Source organism: Lytechinus pictus, chromosome 12 (genome assembly GCF_037042905.1).
Source record: "Lytechinus pictus isolate F3 Inbred chromosome 12, Lp3.0, whole genome shotgun sequence".
Lineage (NCBI taxonomy): Eukaryota > Metazoa > Echinodermata > Echinoidea > Temnopleuroida > Toxopneustidae > Lytechinus > Lytechinus pictus.
In genome coordinates this window covers 8,140,037-8,161,098 of record NC_087256.1, presented here as the reverse complement: position 1 = coordinate 8,161,098, position 21,062 = coordinate 8,140,037, and the positions used below count along the sequence as shown (strand labels likewise).

The 21,062-nt window shown below is 33.7% G+C and overlaps 1 long non-coding RNA gene across 1 annotated transcript; it reads right to left on the bottom strand.

The window, feature by feature from the left end:
• Positions 1-540: 540 nt before the first annotated feature.
• LOC135156133 (uncharacterized) lies at positions 541-8,444 on the bottom strand. The gene is made up of 4 exons (XR_010295273.1): positions 8,264-8,444; positions 5,586-5,639; positions 4,876-4,921; positions 541-631 (listed from the first exon to the last, which is right to left on the bottom strand). It is a non-coding gene; the product is annotated as an uncharacterized LOC135156133 (long non-coding RNA).
• Between the last annotated feature and the right edge of the window lie 12,618 nt (positions 8,445-21,062).

Genomic DNA, 21,062 nt, shown 5'->3' with positions numbered 1-21,062 from the left:
CAATGGAGACAACTTAGTAGTTACATTAGCATAGGATCGATTTTGCATTTTCTCAAATTCCTTACTGGCATCATTACAAAATTTCATGGAAAGCGGAGATTTCACACTGCAAGCATAAATGCTCAATAGAGTTTCTGCATAGGATTGGACACCAACATGTTTTTCTTCATTTTTCATTTTGTGGTTCTCATCATTCTCTTTTTTCTGTACTGTGTTTTTCCTCTTACGACTTCCATAAAATGTCTTGAATGCTGTGCCAATGTACGTTACACCTGGTTCCAACAATACACCATTGACTGATCTTTCCTGCCTTTTGCCCTGATCATTTCCTTGTTCTGAATTTGATTGCAACCTTTCTTCCCTTTTTCTTGCCATTAGTTTTGCTCTCTTGCATTTTACTTTCACCCAGCTATTGTCAAATTCTTCACTGAGCAAGTTTTGAGACAGATTGTCTGTTACACCATTTTCATATCTGCTACATTTCTCTGAAAGCACTGTGCTGTTTTTAACTTTAACATACCTCTTCTTTGCTCCCTTTACTCGTCTTCTCTGTTTGAAGGTTTCAATGTTCTGATCATCATTATCATCCTCATCACCATCATCATCATCTGCTGCCAAGAGAGGCTCATATCTGTTATAATGAGATGGAATACATACTCTGTCAAATATGCGATCTCCAATGTTGCTATGACCACAACACAAGCAAATCCAAATCAATGTCTGGTCGGCAAATTTGTCATTGTTCAAGTATCCCTCACAAATGACATGGAAATGGTTGGTACAAGATTCGCACGTTACATAGGTGTCACTTTCATTGATCTCATCCATGCAATGATAGCATTTACCAATATCTAAGTTGATCATCGATGTGTAACTGGAAAGCATGCTTAGAATTTCATGAACAATAGAGCTGAATTGAGTGGCAGCCATTTTCAATTTCTTTATTTCAACAGACCATAAAAAACTGTAAAATACGAATTTACACAATAACTAATTGTATTTTTAAAAAGTCCCTTGATGTTTTATTATAGCAAATATCTTAACAATAATTTCAACAATTTCACGTACAACACTTTGCACTATTTTGTAATATTATTCCCCTCAAATTAGTCTGCAATTCCCTTTTTATATTTATTTTATCAATAAAACACACTTGTATTTGGAGGATCTTTCAACTGTGTACTCCAAAATCTGTATTAAAATTTCCTCTCACAACTCTAAATTTTCTTACCAAGAACTCTGAGTACCCTGAGACAATTTCCTTTTAATCTGTTCTACGTAAAGCAGTATTATATTTGCAAGATTCTCAAACTCTCTATCCAAAATTTCGAATACTTTGTAACACTCACAATGATTTATTAAATCAAATTTAGTATCTCCAAGTCACTTGCTTTTAACAAACACTGAATATATTCCCAAGATTTCTTCTATACTTGGCCTATTACTATATAATGAAAACTATTAATTGCAACTATTGAGATCCACTTATATTTTGTGCCTGGTTCTCCTTCAGAATTTCCTTTCTTTAATATTTGAGTACTTTTTTTCAACAATTCTGTCAGCAACAATCCTCTTTTCAACAATTTGAGAGGACTTTTCAACCTTGTTCTTATACTTCAATTTTCCAAAAATCAATCTTTTTGATAATTTATCAAGCTAACTTCTGTTATCAAATATCCTATTTCCAGGTATGCAAGTGCACTTGTATTTCTCAACCCTGTTCTTTAACCTCAATTTTCCTCACTTTTTCTCAATTATCAAGGTCACTGCTTTATACAAATATTTCAACAATCAAATATTCTACTATTCTAATTGCTCACTCTTAATTACAAATTTTCACTATCCTCACACAAATGTTATCCTCTTAATCAATCACGCTCTTGTATTCCTACAACTGTAAATATGGGAAGCTGCTTCCACCTTTCAAACACACGCTTATATTTCTCAAGTTGAAGTGTGTAATATCAATATCCTAATATTGTTTGTAATCTACTCAAGCCTGTTTGTTTAATTTTCTCTCTCTCCGTCTTTTACTTAAATGTTTCTCACCAGTTTTGTAATCTATTAATCTCGTTTTTTTTTAATTATTACTCTTAATAATCAACCTCTTTGCAATTACTCAAGCCCACTTGTATTTCTAAATCGTATTCTCTTATTTCAAAGTTTCACAATTTTTTGGGTACTTTTATAGACTCACTTCTTTTATAAAATAAAAATTACTGTCGACAATAAAGTACCCTGCTTGTCTTCCAAATGCTTGCTCTTATCACTTCTTTTCAAATTTCCAATATCCTCATACAATATTTTCTTTCTTTTCTTGACCAAAATAGGACTTTACAAAACTTGATATATATTGATTTAATTTCTTTGATACTCTATTTTCAATCTAATTAACTTATATTTTCAACTATCTCTCTCTCTCTCTTGTATAACAGAAACCTCTCAATTTGTTTTGAACCAAGCTCACTTATATCTATGACACGATATGTGTCTGGATCAAATTTTCTCTGTATGTGATCAGTGAAGCTCACTGATATTCTTTTTCTAATCAAACTGGTCCTTTTCTACACAATTTTCAATCAACCAATCAAACACTTATTCTCTGTCAAATCTAATTCCAGCAAATGCTTCAGTCAATCAAATCAATTTCTTACAAACACCTAAATATATACTTTGTTCAAATGGTTCAGTCTTTTCAATTAAGTTCTATTCAAATCTGATGTTCTCAATTGTCTAAAGCTTATTTTAGGGTCTCAAGTTAATCTCAAGGTCTGAAGCTAATCTCAAGGTCTCAAGCTAATCTCAAGGTCTGAAGCTAATCTCAAGGTCTCACTGTCTTGCTATCTGTCACAACTCTTCTGGACTCACCCTAGCCTCAAATTGCTATAGTTATTGTCATGAGCTGCTAACTGATAAACTTTGTTCAAATAGTTCAGTTCTTTTCAATTAGGTTCTTTTCAAATCTGATGTTCTCAATTGTCTCAACCTTATTTTAGGGTCTCAAGTTAATCTCAAGGTCTCAAGCTAATCTCAGGGTCTCAAGCAAATCTCAAGGTCTCAAGCTAATCTCAAGGTCTCAAGCTAATCTCAAGGTCTCACTGTCTTGCTATCTGTCACAACTCTTCTTGACTCACCCTAGCCTCAAATTGCTAAAGTTATTGTCATGAACTGCTAACTGATAGACTTTGTTCAAATAGTTCAATTCTTTTCAATTAGGTTCTTTTCAAATCTGATGTTCTCAATTGTCTCAAGCTTATTTTAGGGTCTCAAGTTAATCTCAAGGTCTCAAGCTAATCTCAGGGTCTCAAGCAAATCTCAAGGTCTCAAGCTAATCTCAAGGTCTCACTGTCTTGCTATCTGTCACAACTCTTCTGGACTCACCCTAGCCTCAAATTGCTAAAGTTATTGTCATGAGCTGCTAACTGATAGACTTTGTTCAAATGGTTCAGTTCTTTTCAGTTCTTAGGTTCGTGTTCTTGTTGGTTCTTGTTCTTTTTGGTTCGTTCTTTTAGTTCATTCGTTTTTCTTATTTTAAAATTCTTTCTAGTTCAGTTGCTTTGAAAGGAGTTCTATTGAAATTCTAGATGGAGTTCTCAATGACTGTTTTTTCTCAAAACCTTTTAGTGTAAAGGTTTGAGAATGGAGATGAAATCTAATTCCAGCAAATGCTTCAGTCAATCAAATCAATTTCTTACAAACACCTAAATATATACTTTGTTCAAATGGTTCAGTCTTTTCAATTAGGTTCTTTTCAAATCTGATGTTCTCAATTGTCTCAAGCTTATTTTAGGGTCTCAAGTTAATCTCAAGGTCTCAAGCTAATCTCAGGGTCTCAAGCAAATCTCAAGGTCTCAAGCTAATCTCAAGGTCTCACTGTCTTGCTATCTGTCACAACTCTTCTGGACTCACCCTAGCCTCAAATTGCTAAAGTTATTGTCATGAGCTGCTAACTGATAGACTTTGTTCAAATGGTTCAGTTCTTTTCAGTTCTTAGGTTCGTGTTCTTGTTGGTTCTTGTTCTTTTCAATTAGGTTCTTTTCAAATCTGATGTTCTCAATTGTCTCAAGCTTATTTTAGGGTCTCAAGTTAATCTCAAGGTCTCAAGCTAATCTCAGGGTCTCACTGTCTTGCTATCTGTCACAACTCTTCTGGACTCACCCTAGCCTCAAATTGCTAAAGTTATTGTCATGAGCTGCTAACTGATAGACTTTGTTCAAATGGTTCAGTTCTTTTCAGTTCTTAGGTTCGTGTTCTTGTTGGTTCTTGTTCTTTTTGGTTCGTTCTTTTAGTTCTTTCTAGTTCAGTTGCTTTGAAAGGAGTTCTATTGAAATTCTAGATGGAGTTCTCAATGACTGTTTTTTCTCAAAACCTTTTAGTGTAAAGGTTTGAGAATGGAGATGAAATGGTATGATATGAGTGAAGATGATATTGATTTAACAAATAACAGAAACAACACAAATACGATACAAAAGAAAAAAATAGTACGCAATTAAAATTAAAACTCAGTTTATAGGACATGATGAACAGTTACAAATGGATGTGATATTAAATCTCTTGTGCCTACAAATAATAGAACAAATGGACATGTGACATTATCACAAATTTGCTCACTGCATATCTATAAAAATAAGCATATAACTGTTTAACCAAACAAATCAAAGCTTTAAATCATCATTAATCATCTGATTTTAATGATTTTTCTCATCTCGATTTTAACCCACTTATGAAATCATATTATTTTTCCCCTAGAGTACCCCATGATAACATTATCATTTTTCATCCGATTTTCATGATTTTTCTCATCTCAATTTTATTCCTTCAAATTAAATCATATTATTTTTACCCTAAAGTACTCGTTTAACCTGATGAAATTACCTGCTTACGATCTGCAACTGCAAATTTCTGGAAATCAGTTAGTAACCTGGGGAAAAAAGGAGAAAACCAGAAAAATCAAGCAATTACACTTCACATTTATTCCAACTAGAAAGATTCTTAATCTTAACTACTTAGAATTAAATTTACGTTTCTGCCGTCACACAATTAAGTACATTGTAGATAATTTCTCTGCATTTTCAGATTTCTCTTCATTTTATCAAATTGAAAAAAAAATCATCAGTCCCCCATCAATCCTTATAAAATTATATGTACAGAGTACATTCACAACATTTTAAAATTTGATGATCTTTAATGGAAATTATAAATTTCCAATCGGATTACTATGAAATCAATTAATAGTACATATCAAAATATATGCCAAAAAACATTTTTTCTTCAACGTACTTTTTAATCAGTCATGCAAAAATTCTTACAATGCATTAAATATAATGATGTTGATCAACATGATCATTCTTAACACTAAAAGCAAAAATTTATTTCTCAAGTGGTTAATAAAACAACAGTTTGTCTATTACATTGTGTATTAATATTAAAATGACTGAATAATGAAAAAGAATACTAATTAGTACATACTATTTATTTGATTTTTAAAAAGGGTCCACAAAGAATCAATGTCGCTTTGCGAATCAATGCTCTATACCATTCATATACACTTAACAAATAACTAACACCCAAAATTTTATACTTACGGCTCAATGCACTTGGCCAATATCACTGCCTTTCACTTCAAAGGTACTACCTGTCTATATAGAAAGAAAAAAGAAAAAAAAATTGGACACTGACCAGTAACCAAAATATTTATTCACAAAGAAACCCTAATCTTGCATGCTACTCTCAATTTGAATGTGTGCAGAACATTTGTCACAAAAAACGTGTGCCAATGGTATACAACCTTCAAATTTTTTCCACAAGAAATATGCTGTACACATACAGATCAAGAATGGATTCTCTACACTTATCTCTACCTTTCGCACAGTGTAACCACCTTTTATGTACTGAAACTTACCAGTACACAACATAGTAAAAATAGAATCTTAAAAATGTAATTCTTGTAACCAAAAAATCTTGTTTGTGTTTTTTATTATTATCTTGGCTGTCAGCTTCTTTTTTAGTCACAGGAACACTCGAATCTTGAATTCTGACCACATTCTTCCAAGGCCCTCTACAATATCGAATTGTAAAATCCAAGTAAATACACTACTGGGCCTCACAAAAAATATGCTCAAAATTAAAAGATGTCAGCAATCTGGTGAATAAAAAACAACACAACAGCCAAAATACAAATGAAAGACAGATCATTTGTGATTATTTTTCTCTTTTATTTATTACAATAATACTATTTTAAAGAATTTTTTTTCGTATTGGTTATGTGCTGCCTTCTTTTTGTACACAGAGTCAAACAGCACAAGCTTGTATCACAACCTTGTGCATTGGACGTATGGTGTGCTGCATATATTCTCTACAAACATGCCGCATAAGACAGATACAGGCATGCAGGGTAATTCATAAGCACTACAGGTGCAGTAAACTATTTAACCATTGCAGAATGCAAGCACTCGTACAATGCAAGGAGTAACCTTGTGCTGCTTTACCACCCTGTCTGTACAAAAATTAGACAGCTCATAAACAATTCTAAAAAAAATAAATCTTAAAAATATGATTCCTGTAACCAAAAGATAAAAAAATAATAATAAGTAATGAATGATCTATCTTCCATTAGTATCTTGTCTATTAGGCCTATGTTGTTTTTTATTCACCACAGTGCTGAGATCTTTAATTTTGTGGATATTTCTGTGAGGCTCTCTAGGATTTTGACTTGGTATTTATGATTCCTCAGAGAGCGTTGCAAGAATCTGCTCAGAATTAAAGATTTGAATACTCTTGTGAATAAAAAACCTGTTAGCCAAGATAATAATAAAAGTCACATAATTCATGAGTGGGATATTTTTTTTGTTACAAAAATGTATGACCCCTAATTTACCAGATGACTGGCTTGCAATCCAAAACACTCCAACCTTTTTTGTTTGTAGCCTATAGGCCTACCATAACCTGATCTCAATTTATCACAGAAATAAGAAAAAGTATCAGAAAATAAATTACTATTAATCACTTAGCCTATAACCTTTTGACCTCATGGCTGTTGTATAGTTTTTTTATTCACCAGATTGCTCAGATCTTTAATTTTGAGCACATTTTTGTGTGGCCCTCTAGTGTATTGACTTGCTTTTTACAATAACAATTAATTTTATTACACTTATAGAGCGCCTTGCAACATATATGGCAAAATGCCCCGTGTCTCTGCAGTCCAGTGCCCATGTGTGTGCATATATGCGTATCTGGGCGATTTTACTCAAACAAAACTTGCAATGAACTCAAAACATTCCATCTTCAAATACGAGATAGATATTCATTGAAATCCGAGTAAAAATATTGAAGAAATGTTAAATTTCAGACACTTTATACACAAGCCTGAAATGCAATCTTCCTCAACAAAAATCTACAAAGTGTGTGCAAAGTGAATAAGAATGCAGACATGGGCAGTATTGCCTCTTCAATCTCAAAATGACAAGACTGCAATTTCTTGTACAAATTGACATATTTGCCCTAATTTTTGACGAGATTTTATCCTAAGAATACAAGGAATAATATGAAATAATAATATGAAATAATATGATTGTCACACTACTTCCGCGATGAGCTACGGCAGGTGAATCAAAGACTGCAACAGCTTTTTGTTCTAAAGTCTTCTAATATCGGATTTCTTGAATGGATATGATGGACCTAGGCCTAGGTGTAATCAACTGATTTTAGAAATTTCGATGAATTTTGCCAATTTTTTCCCTTTTGGTCATTCTTTTACCCCCTGTAATCGATTCTTGTCATTCCCATGGATACTGCGTTAATTCCCACACGCGTACCATTTGTAATGCGCAATGTGGTCGGTTTAAAAAAAGGTGGTCGATATGTGGTGGACCTAGGTACCATACATCAGCGCGAGTGCTGGTTACAATAATCACATTCTCAAAACTCTTTTTTTTTTTCTAATTAGGCCTATGGGCTATGTCATATGTACTGGTAAGCCTACTGCAAACTTTCAATACACAAAAAGTGATTGCACAGTACATATGAGTGCACTTGGTAAGCATGTGGTTTTAAAAGCACAGACAGAGCCCTGCTATGCTACATAGATTCTCCACACAGCTTAACTTTACTACCTGTGGCTCCATGCATGCTCCATGTAGCTCCAACAGTGTTGTTGGCAACACAGGCAAAATAGTTCAACAAGACAACAGCACCTAGGTCATGAGGCTCACCCTGACCCAACATCTTTGTAACAACACATTAATAAGGGCGAAAAGAAACTTACCAAATTTTTGAATTATCAAAACTCACAATATCAACACAACCTAAGGTGATAACAACCAATATTTCTGAATTTCGGAAAAACTTTGATACACTTCCAACTTTCACTAACGTTACGTTAGGAGAAACAAGTTGCACATATCATGCAAACACGCGCGCACGGCCGGAACGGTCACAGTCGTCGTATCAAAGTATCGATCACCAAAGTATCGATCATCATCGATGACCAAATAAAAAGCAACCAAAGAACTATAACTAGATGTCACCAAATATTTCCATATCAATAATATTTCTTCTTCTGTTTTTATTTGGAAAATATTATTACTGCCCATTTTTCCCGAATTTTATCTGTCTGTTGCCAATAATGTGACGACTGGATTATCCGGGGATTATCATAACTTTAACATTAATTTTTGTATAGATGTTAATATTAGGTAGTCAGTATATGAGAACAGAATTATTCAAGAAAACTTTGCTGACAAAAAAAATAGCCATTAAGAGACTCAAGGGGAAAAAAAAGATTTTGGTTTCATTTTTAATACTTAAACTTTTTATCTGAAATACCTCAACTTCAACTTTTATCAAAAATTAGTTTATATGACCTCAACTCAATTATCTGTGACAAAAAAATCTTATGCTAATTATAGCTGTTTATTTTGTACATGTACCAAGATGATTCTGAAGGTAAAATTGGCCAGTGTTATATTTGCAAGTATCATAAGGCAAAACATATAAGCCTATCTATTTTTTCACACTTTTCGAATTTCATTTCATTTCAAATAGCAATTTACAATATCACTTTTCTCCATTGTAATATTCCAATAAAACATACTTTCACCTGTGAATTGCCCCCCCCCTTCCGATTAGTCACTTTCATCACATTAACGCATAAAATCCGATATTTTTTTGAAGAATATTTTCTATGTTGAACATATCATAATGAAATAAATTTTAATTATTTCATTGTTGCATTCAAGAAGATCATCCACAAAGACATCAAGTGTTTCTTTCAATTATGACTCCATCACCATCACCACCACCACCATATTTCCATCATCTTTGTGAACATCCTCCCTTTACATTACAAATCACACAAATTCATACCAAATTGCCCAGCTTGACACTGACATTATAAAATCTCAAGGTAATGCTAAGCCACTTAATTACAATTGCAACTGTTAGTAAAGGTGCCATGGCCAACTGGCCTACAGAAATGTGAGGATCAAAATTCTCATCTCCAGCACGGTATTTAGTTATGCCATTGAGCAAGGCATTTTAACCACATTGCTGTTTTATTCTACATAAAATAATCAAAAATGCTATATGCACTATGGAAACAAAGGAAGGTATGGGAGGGGGGGGGAAGACTGTTCTTTGCTTTTCACATTTCGAAAAGATTTCCAATAAGAAATTTCTCCACAGGTATACGGGCACACAGCCGTGCATACAGGGGGGGGGGGGGGAAGGTTCAAGGCCCAGTTGACCCCTCTCCCCTGCAAAAAAATTGATAATTTTTTCCTTTTTATTATGCTGCTTGTCAGATTTCAAAAAGGAATAACCTTTTTTTTCTTCTATACATCTATTTCCTATAGAGACAAAAAGGGTAAACCTGAATCAGTTTTACCTTCTTTCCAACATTTCACCTCCACAAATAAGATTTAAAAACCTCAACACAAATGGACAAATCAAGCAACAAGATAACCCTTTCGATATATTTCACAAACATCAACCTACAAAAAAAACAAAAAAAAAAAAAAAATCCTCAACACCATTTTCTCTACTCACCTACACATTACCATTATCATCAACCTATAATGATATCAATAAAATCATCACTATTATCACTCATATGACTTTCACCATCATTTCATCATTATCAAAATAAAAACCACTCAATACAATTATCATTAACATTCCCAATAAAATCTTCTCTTCATTATTATTACCTTTACACCATCAACAATTTCTTCATCCGATCACAATTTTCTTTTACAAAATTCTTTCTTATCCAATATGGCATTACATTTCATATGACAAATTTAAAGCATAACATCGACAACCAGGAAAAGACGTTACATTCTCAACAAATCATTACAAAATGCCACCATACTAATACAAACACAAACGTATCTCCAAAACTTACATGCAAACATACATTGCACAAGGTAAAAGGTGCACTTACCATCTTTACACGTAAAATGAATAAAACCTGTAGAGAGTCCTCCAAATATGAATGTGTCCAATAATATTCCATATTCCCAGTAACCAAACAAAATCACCACACATATCACAAAAACTAACTTGGCTATAAGCACAAGCCACATTCTAATTTTTCGCTGACCAATAATCAAGACAACAAAAGAGATAATATTGTTCTCCACAGATGAATATTGCAATAGAAATACTTGAGATGTTCAAGATGAACACTTCCTCCACATGAAATCATACAAACAAAATGTTTCACGAAAATAACATTCCAAAATTCATATATTGTCACAAAAAAACCCCAAACAACTGTAAGAAATGACGAAGAAGAGAGAAGTTGTTTTCAACTTTCTTCTGATGGAACATAGTGATTAAGGAGAATACAGACAAATTCACGAAATGTGCAGTGAATCACAGATAAATGTGCTCTCTCATTTCTTGGCATATTTATGACCAGAAAGTCGACTCATATTCAAGGAGACTGTCTGACCTCTTGGACACATGAAGGACGGTCAAATTTCGAAAATGCATCAGTCTCCACTTATAACAGAGAATAAAATGAAACCGTACACTACATAGAAAATACGTATTGTCCATATGAAAAATTATATTTCGGAATTAAAATGAAAGACCTAAACATAGAACTTCTGAATGTCCATTTCTCTTTCCTAACAAATGTGTCTCACTACAGGCTGATAAAAAGAATAAGAGATGCTAGTGGTTTTAAAGTTTACCAAGTATTCACTTAAAAGGTTCAATATTCTCAGAGGTATATATAAAATTGCTTCCGAAACAACACACTCAAAATGTGTGCCTTCGCCACTCCCACACCAGTGGGGCATTTCATCAAACAATTAGTCAGTCATGTTCACCGACTAATGTTATAAGCTACTGGAAATCCTTGCATCTGATTGGCTGAAAGCAAATTAGTCGGTGAAAATCACCGACTAAATGTTTCATGAAACGCCCCCCAGAAATATATTGACTGATCAATATTCTCTTTCTATGGGCGCTCATGTTTTTTTACAAATCTGATCAAGGGATCATTGTCAACTTTTGCCCCAACATTAAATTTCAAATTACCCGTTTTCCGTCTACATCCAAACCCTACGACTTTCTAGCAAGCTTACCTGTTCACCATTAGACGCCCACAATCCACGTTCTTTATACGTCGATATTGCAAATGCTTAAAGACGAAGTCCAGGCTAAAAATGACTTCATTTAAAAAAAAAAATGTTTAAAAAAAAAGACAAAAATACTGGTCAAAGTTTGACGAAAATCTGTCAAATAATACCTAAGTTATGGATATTTCACATTTCCGAATTGTGACATCACATGCAAACAGTTCCTCCATAGGTCATGTAATAAATAATCTATAAATTCGATTTTTTTTTTCATGATCCATGACAAAAACATATATTTCCTCCTCAAAAAGTAGTAAGAAATTATATTTCTGATGATATATCAAATGCTCACAAAAAATAATTTGAATTTTCTGAGAAAATGGCATGTTACTTATTTTTTACCATATAACATGTAGAAGAGTTGCTCGCATGTGACGTCACAAAATCAAAACTTGAAATATTCATAACTTTTCTATTATTCAACGGATTTTCGTGCAACCATTACCAAAATTTTTCGTTATTTTTTCTACATTCTTTTACAATCAACTTATTTTCAGCCTTGACTTCCCCTTTAAATATTGTGTGTCCACTTCTAGACTGTATTATTGAATAATATTCCACTGTTTTTTTTTTTTTTTTTTTTTTTTTTTTTTTTTTTTTTTTCGAGCGTACAGATCAGTGGAGTCCCGCGATTAGCGGTCTTCCACTGTGACTGTATAGTATGCGAATCAGTGGGCGTGTGAATGTAGGGGATCTGAGAAGCGGACAATTAAAATCGGCCAATATCTCTGGACTAAACTGTTGTACCAAGCTTGCCTGTTCACCACTAGAGGGCCGCAATCCATGTTCTTTTTAAGGCCATACCCCATGCATCATTCTCGATTATCATCTCCATTTTCTATGCTCCTTTTTTAGCAAAAGGATCATAATAATGACATGATTATGCTACTGATGACCATCATGATAATTATGATAATATTCATGATTATGATTGACAAGTTGACTGACAGACCACCTAATTCGTCCCAATGACGAATTAAATATCTAGTTTATTAGGTGGTCTGTCTATGACAGATCACCTCTTATGTTTGTCCGAATTTTCTTTCTTTATTATTTATTAGGTGGTCTGTCTATGACAGATCACCTCTTATGTTTGTCCGAATTTTCTTTCTTTCTTTATTTCTTATTTTTATTTCCTCCATTTCTTGTGGACAGCAAATCTCAGAAAGTTCATATTCAATAATCATCAAAATATCAGCACATATCAACATCAATAAGACCTCAATTCTGCAAGAATCTTAATGTCATGACGTCATCATGACGTCATCTAGACGCCATTTTGTAAAATCACATTATCAATCATATCTCCATTATCAATTATCAAAAATAAATCAAATTCACATGACATAAACTTCAGATCAAGCGTCATCAGGTCATGTCATCAAAGGTCACCTGAAGGTCACGACGCGCGCGTACGCGCGCGTCAAAATTTTAAAATGGTAAAAATCACTTTTTGACCAAAACAGAGTACGTTTTAGGTCATTTTAAGCATTTCAAAAAATTGCGCGCGCAAACGTATGCGCGCGCGTTTCCGCGCGTAACGCCTTGAATGCAACTCAGAAACACCGTTTTTTTTATTTCATTGCATTGATCATATAATTTTGAGCAATTTGATACCTTGATCAACCTTCTACGACCATTAATAAGGAAATTAACACCCGTTAAAGTTTGCACCACGTGTGCGCGCGAGCTCTCACTATAGGCCATATATGGGCAAAAACATGCCTATAGAAAATCCGCTGTAGCTCTTCAGAACGCATGGGGACCCCCAATTTTTTTTTCATATTTTGATAGAGTATGAACTAGAGATATAATTTCATGTCTCATTTGACCCTCAAGTATATTATGACGTCATCAAAATGGCGTCGGAATTCAAAAAATCCATTTTGCCTATTATGACGTCATTATAATTATGCAAATCTTGCTCTAACTCCGTGAATATTGGTCAATTTTCACCCAATTTTTGATATGTTGTAGCTTAGTTCTTACTCTTTCTGAGTTATTGCCTTTATTTTTCATTTTGATAGACGAATCATCCTCAAAAATTGCAAATAATAATGGCATGTCATTTTTACTCATTTTGCGTGTAATCTCTATGGGACATGACTTTTTCTCAAAACTAGATTCTACATTCTTCTATTTCGTAAGCCATATCTCCAATTTTTGTTGCTAGTTATCCCTGAGCTTTTAGTATGTTGTAGCTGAGATTCTAAGCTTTCGGTTGCGTATCCTTCATTTTCCGATCAGATGTCGGGATCATGCCCGTAATTCACTTGCAAGATTGGATTTGAGATTCTGGTGTTTTGCTTACGTGTTAAGTCTATGGGAAATATTCTAGCTCAATCGGTTAGGCGTCAGACTTACTTCTCATTCCATCATGCAGGCAGGGGTTCGAGTCCGCGGGTGAACATGATTTTTTTTTTTTTTTTTTTTTTTTTAGCTATCTTGCCCACGATCAATTATAAGAATTCTAACAAATAATAGCTAAAATATTGCAAAATAAAACAGATTATAATTACTTTTTTATATCATATCTATTTATCTGTCTGTCTATCTACCTACATGACATATCTATCTCTCTGTCTAATATATATCTTTCTGTTTGAATACGTCCCTCTCTCTCTATCTATCCATATGTCTGTCTGTCTATCTACCTACATTGTATATCTATCTGTCTGTTTATCTCTCTCTCTCTCTCTCTGTCTAATATATATGTATCTATCTGTTTAGATATGTCTATCTATCTATCCATCCATCTGCCTGTCTCTATCTATCTATCTATCTATATATCTATCTATCTATCTGTCTGTCTGTCTCTCTATCTATCTATCTATCTGTCTATCTATCTATCTATCTATCTATATGTCTGTCTCTATTCATCTATATGTCTGTCTCTCTATCTATCTCTGTCTCGATCTCTATCAATCTATATGTCTGTCTCTGTATCTATCTATATGTCTATCTATCTATATATCTATCTATCTATCTATCTATATATCTATCTATATGTCTGTCTCTCTATCTATCTATATTTCTGTCTCTCTGTCTATCTATATGTTTGTCTATCTATATGTCTGTCTATCTATCCATGAAGCTATCACGAGAAGGAGAACCATCTTCCAATTTCTCTCTTAATCCTTTGTTATCGCTTCCTTCGGGCGAAGGAACGATATCTAACATCAATTGGCGAGCCGCCAGGCGAAAGTTAGAGCCCGCTTACATAACGCGATAGGACCACGCAGCATGAAGCTATTACGAGATAGCTCGTAATAGCTTCATGATATGTCTGTCTCTCTATCTATATATATGTCTGTCTATCTATCTGTCTATCTATCTATCTGTCTGTCTCTCTTTCTATCTATATGTTTATATATGTTTTATTAATATAACCACCAATCACCTCTCTATCTATCTATATATCTATATATCTATCAATCTATCTCTCTATCTATAAGTCTGTCTCTCTATCTATCTATATGTCTGTCTCTCTATCTATATGTCTGTCTCTCTATATCTATCTTTATATGTCTATGTTTTATTAATATAACCACCTATAATTTATCTCTCCATCCATCACTCCATCCATCTAATATAATTATCTTTCTTGTATGTATCTGTTTGATTATGTAAATCTGTTTGTCTATCTATTTTTCAATCTAATATCTGTTTAAATATTTTTTTCCTGTTTATCTATCTATACGACAGACCACCTAATTCGTCCGCATGACGAATTAAAATCTAGTTTATTTTTATTTCTTATTTTTATTTCCTCCATTTCTTGTGGACAGCAAATCTCAGAAAGTTCATATTCAATAATCAGCAAAATATCACCACATATTAACATCAATAAGACCTCAATTCTGCAAGAATCTTAATGTCATGACGTCATCATGACGTCATCTAGACGCCATTTTGTAAAATCACATTATCAATCATATCTCCATTATCAATTATCAAAAAAAAATCAAATTCACATGACATAAACTTCAGATCAAGGGTCATCAGGTCATGTCATCAAAGGTCACCTGAAGGTCACGACGCGCGCGTACGCGCGCGTCAAAATTTTAAAATGCTAAAAATCACTTTTTGACCAAAACAGAGTACGTTTTAGGTCATTTTAAGCATTTCAAAAAATTGCGCGCGCAAACGTATGCGCGCGCGTTTCCGCGCGTAACGCCTTGAATGCAACTCAGAAACACCGTTTTTTTTATTTCATTGCATTGATCATATAATTTTGAGCAATTTGATACCTTGATCAACCTTCTACGACCATTAATAAGGAAATTAACACCCGTTAAAGTTTGCAGCACGTGTGCGCGCGAGCTCTCACTATAGGCCATATATGGGCAAAAACATGCCTATAGAAAATCCGCTGTAGCTCTTCAGAACGCATGGGGACCCCCAATTTTTTTTTCATATTTTGATAGAGTATGAACTAGAGATATAATTTCATGTCTCATTTGACCCTCAAGTATATTATGACGTCATCAAAATGGCGTCGGAATTCAAAAAATCCATTTTGCCTATTATGACGTCATTATAATTATGCAAATCTTGCTCTAACTCCGTGAATATTGGTCAATTTTCACCCAATTTTTGATATGTTGTAGCTTAGTTCTTACTCTTTCTGAGTTATTGCCTTTATTTTTCATTTTGATAGACAAATCATCCTCAAAAATTGCAAATAATAATGGCATGTCATTTTTACTCATTTTGCGTGTAATCTCTATGGGACATGACTTTTTTTCAAAACTAGATTCTACATTCTTCTATTTCGTAAGCCATATCTCCAATTTTTGTTGCTAGTTATCCCTGAGCTTTTAGTATGTTGTAGCTGAGATTCTAAGCTTTCGGTTGCGTTTCCTTCATTTTCCGATCAGATGTCGGGATCATGCCCGTAATTCACTTGCAAGATTGGATTTGAGATTCTGGTGTTTTGCTTACGTGTTAAGTCTATGGGAAATATTCTAGCTCAATCGGTTAGGCGTCAGACTTACTTTTCATTCCATCATGCAGGCAGGGGTTCGAGTCCGCGGGTGAACATGATTTTTTTTTTTTTTTTTTTTTTTAGCTATCTTGCCCACGATCAATTATAAGAATTCTAACAAATAATAGCTAAAATATTGCAAAATAAAACAGATTATAATTACTTTTTTATATCATATCTATTTATCTGTCTGTCTATCTACCTACATGACATATCTATCTCTCTGTCTAATATATATCTTTCTGTTTGAATACGTCCCTCTCTCTCTATCTATCCATATGTCTGTCTGTCTATCTACCTACATTGTATATCTATCTGTCTGTTTATCTCTCTCTCTCTCTCTCTGTCTAATATATATGTATCTATCTGTTTAGATATGTCTATCTATCTATCCATCCATCTGCCTGTCTCTATCTATCTATCTATCTATATATCTATCTATCTATCTGTCTGTCTGTCTCTCTATCTATCTATCTATCTGTCTATCTATCTATCTATCTATCTATATGTCTGTCTCTCTATTCATCTATATGTCTGTCTCTCTATCTATCTCTGTCTCGATCTCTATCAATCTATATGTCTGTCTCTGTATCTATCTATATGTCTATCTATCTATCTATCTATCTATCTATCAATCTATCTATCTATATATCTATCTATATGTCTGTCTCTCTATCTATCTATATTTCTGTCTCTCTGTCTATCTATATGTTTGTCTATCTATATGTCTGTCTATCTATCCATGAAGCTATCACGAGAAGGAGAACCATCTTCCAATTTCTCTCTTAATCCTTTGTTATCGCTTCCTTCGGGCGAAGGAACGATATCTAACATCAATTGGCGAGCCGCCAGGCGAAAGTTAGAGCCCGCTTACATAACGCGATAGGACCACGCAGCATGAAGATTACGAGATAGCTCGTAATAGCTTCATGATATGTCTGTCTCTCTATCTATATATATGTCTGTCTATCTATCTGTCTATCTATCTATCTGTCTGTCTCTCTTTCTATCTATATGTTTATATATGTTTTATTAATATAACCACCAATCATCTCTCTATCTATCTATATATCTATATATCTATCAATCTATCTCTCTATCTATAAGTCTGTCTCTCTATCTATCTATATGTCTGTCTCTCTATCTATATGTCTGTCTCTCTATATCTATCTATATATGTCTATGTTTTATTAATATAACCACCTATAATTTATCTCTCCATCCATCACTCCATCCATCTAATATAATTATCTTTCTTGTATGTATCTGTTTGATTATGTAAATCTGTTTGTCTATCTATTTTTCAATCTAATATCTGTTTAAATATTTTTTTCCTGTTTATCTATCTATACGACAGACCACCTAATTCGTCCGCATGACGAATTAAAATCTAGTTAGGTGGTCTGTCTATGACAGATCACCTCTTATGTTTGTCCGAATTTTCTTTCTTTATTTTTATTTCTTATTTTTATTTCCTCCATTTCTTGTGGACAGCAAATCTCAGAAAGTTCATATTCAATAATCATCAAAATATCACCACATATCAACATCAATAAGACCTCAATTCTGCAAGAATCTTAATGTCATGACGTCATCATGACGTCATCTAGACGCCATTTTGTAAAATCACATTATCAATCATATCTCCATTATCAATTATCAAAAATAAATCAAATTCACATGACATAAACTTCAGATCAAGGGTCATCAGGTCATATCATCAAAGGTCACCTGAAGGTCACGACGCGCGCGTACGCGCGCGTCAAAATTTTAAAATGCTAAAAATCACTTTTTGACCAAAACAGAGTACGTTTCAGGTCATTTTAAGCATTTCAAAAAATTGCGCGCGCAAACGTATGCGCGCGCGTTTCCGCGCGTAACGCCTTGAATGCAACTCAGAAACACCGTTTTTTTTATTTCATTGCATTGATCATATAATTTTGAGCAATTTGATACCTTGATCAACCTTCTACGACCATTAATAAGGAAATTAACACCCGTTAAAGTTTGCAGCACGTGTGCGCGCGAGCTCTCACTATAGGCCATATATGGGCAAAAACATGCCTATAGAAAATCCGCTGTAGCTCTTCAGAACGCGTGGGGACCCCCAATTTTTTTTTCATATTTTGATAGAGTATGAACTAGAGATATAATTTCATGTCTCATTTGACCCTCAATTATATTATGACGTCATCAAAATGGCGTCGGAAGTCAAAAAATCCATTTTGCCTATTATGACGTCATTATAATTATGCAAATCTTGCTCTAACTCCGTGAATATCGGTCTATTTTCACCCAATTTTTGATATGTTGTAGCTTAGTTCTTACTCTTTCTGAGTTATTGCCTTTATTTTTCATTTTGATAAACAGATCATCCTCAAAAATTGCAAATAATAATGGCATGTCATTTTTACTCATTTTGCGTGTAATCTCTATGGGACATGACTTTTTCTCAAAACTAGATTCTACATTCTTCTATTTCGTAAGCCATATCTCCAATTTTTGTTGCTAGTTATCCCTGAGCTTTTAGTATGTTGTAGCTGAGATTCTAAGCTTTCGGTTGCGTTTCCTTCATTTTCCGATCAGATGTCGGGATCATGCCCGTAATTCACTTGCAAGATTGGATTTGAGATTCTGGTGTTTTGCTTACGTGTTAAGTCTATGGGAAATATTCTAGCTCAATCGGTTAGGCGTCAGACTTACTTCTCATTCAATCATGCAGGCAGGGGTTCGAGTCCGCGGGTGAACATGATTTTTTTTTTTTTTTTTTTTTTTTTAGCTATCTTGCCCACGATCAATTATAAGAATTCTAACAAATAATAGCTAAAATATTGCAAAATAAAACAGATTATAATTACTTTTTTATATCATATCTATTTATCTGTCTGTCTATCTACCTACATGACATATCTATCTCTCTGTCTAATATATATCTTTCTGTTTGAATACGTCCCTCTCTCTCTATCTATCCATATGTCTGTCTGTCTATCTACCTACATTGTATATCTATCTGTCTGTTTATCTCTCTCTCTCTCTCTCTGTCTAATATATATGTATCTATCTGTTTAGATATGTCTATCTATCTATCCATCCATCTGCCTGTCTCTATCTATCTATCTATCTATCTATCTATATATCTATCTATCTATCTGTCTGTCTGTCTCTCTATCTATCTATCTATCTGTCTATCTATCTATCTATCTATCTATATGTCTGTCTCTCTATTCATCTATATGTCTGTCTCTCTATCTATCTCTGTCTCGATCTCTATCAATCTATATGTCTGTCTCTGTATCTATCTATATGTCTATCTATCTATCTATCTATCTATATATCTATCTATATGTCTGTCTCTCTATCTATCTATATTTCTGTCTCTCTGTCTATCTATATGTTTGTCTATCTATATGTCTGTCTATCTATCCATGAAGCTATCACGAGAAGGAGAACCATCTTCCAATTTCTCTCTTAATCCTTTGTTATCGCTTCCTTCGGGCGAAGGAACGATATCTAACATCAATTGGCGAGCCGCCAGGCGAAAGTTAGAGCCCGCTTACATAACGCGATAGGACCACGCAGCATGAAGCTATTACGAGATAGCTCGTAATAGCTTCATGATATGTCTGTCTCTCTATCTATATATATGTCTGTCTATCTATCTGTCTATCTATCTATCTGTCTGTCTCTCTTTCTATCTATATGTTTATATATGTTTTATTAATATAACCACCAATCATCTCTCTATCTATCTATATATCTATCAATCTATCTCTCTATCTATAAGTCTGTCTCTCTATCTATCTATATGTCTGTCTCTCTATCTATATGTCTGTCTCTCTATATCTATCTATATATGTTTATGTTTTATTAATATAACCACCTATAATTGATCTCTCCATCCATCACTCCATCCATCTAATATAATTATCTTTCTTGTATGTATCTGTTTGATTATGTAAATCTGTTTGTCTATCTATTTTTCAATCTAATATCTGTTTAAATATTTTTTTCCTGTTTATCTATCTATACGACAGACCACCTAATTCGTCCGCATGACGAATTAAAATCTAGTTATTTCTTATTTTTATTTCCTCCATTTCTTGTGGACAGCAAATCTCAGAAAGTTGATATTCAATAATCATCAAAATATCACCACATATCAACATCATTAAGACCTCAATTCTGCAAGAATCTTAATGTCATGACGTCATCATGACGTCATCTAGACGCCATTTTGTAAAATCACATTATCAATCATATCTCCATTATCAATTATCAAAAAAAAATCAAATTCACATGACATAAACTTCAGATCAAGGGTCATCAGGTCATGTCATCAAAGATCACCTGAAGGTCACGACGCGCGCGTACGCGCGCGTCAAAATTTTAAAATGCTAAAAATCACTTTTTGACCAAAAGAGAGTACG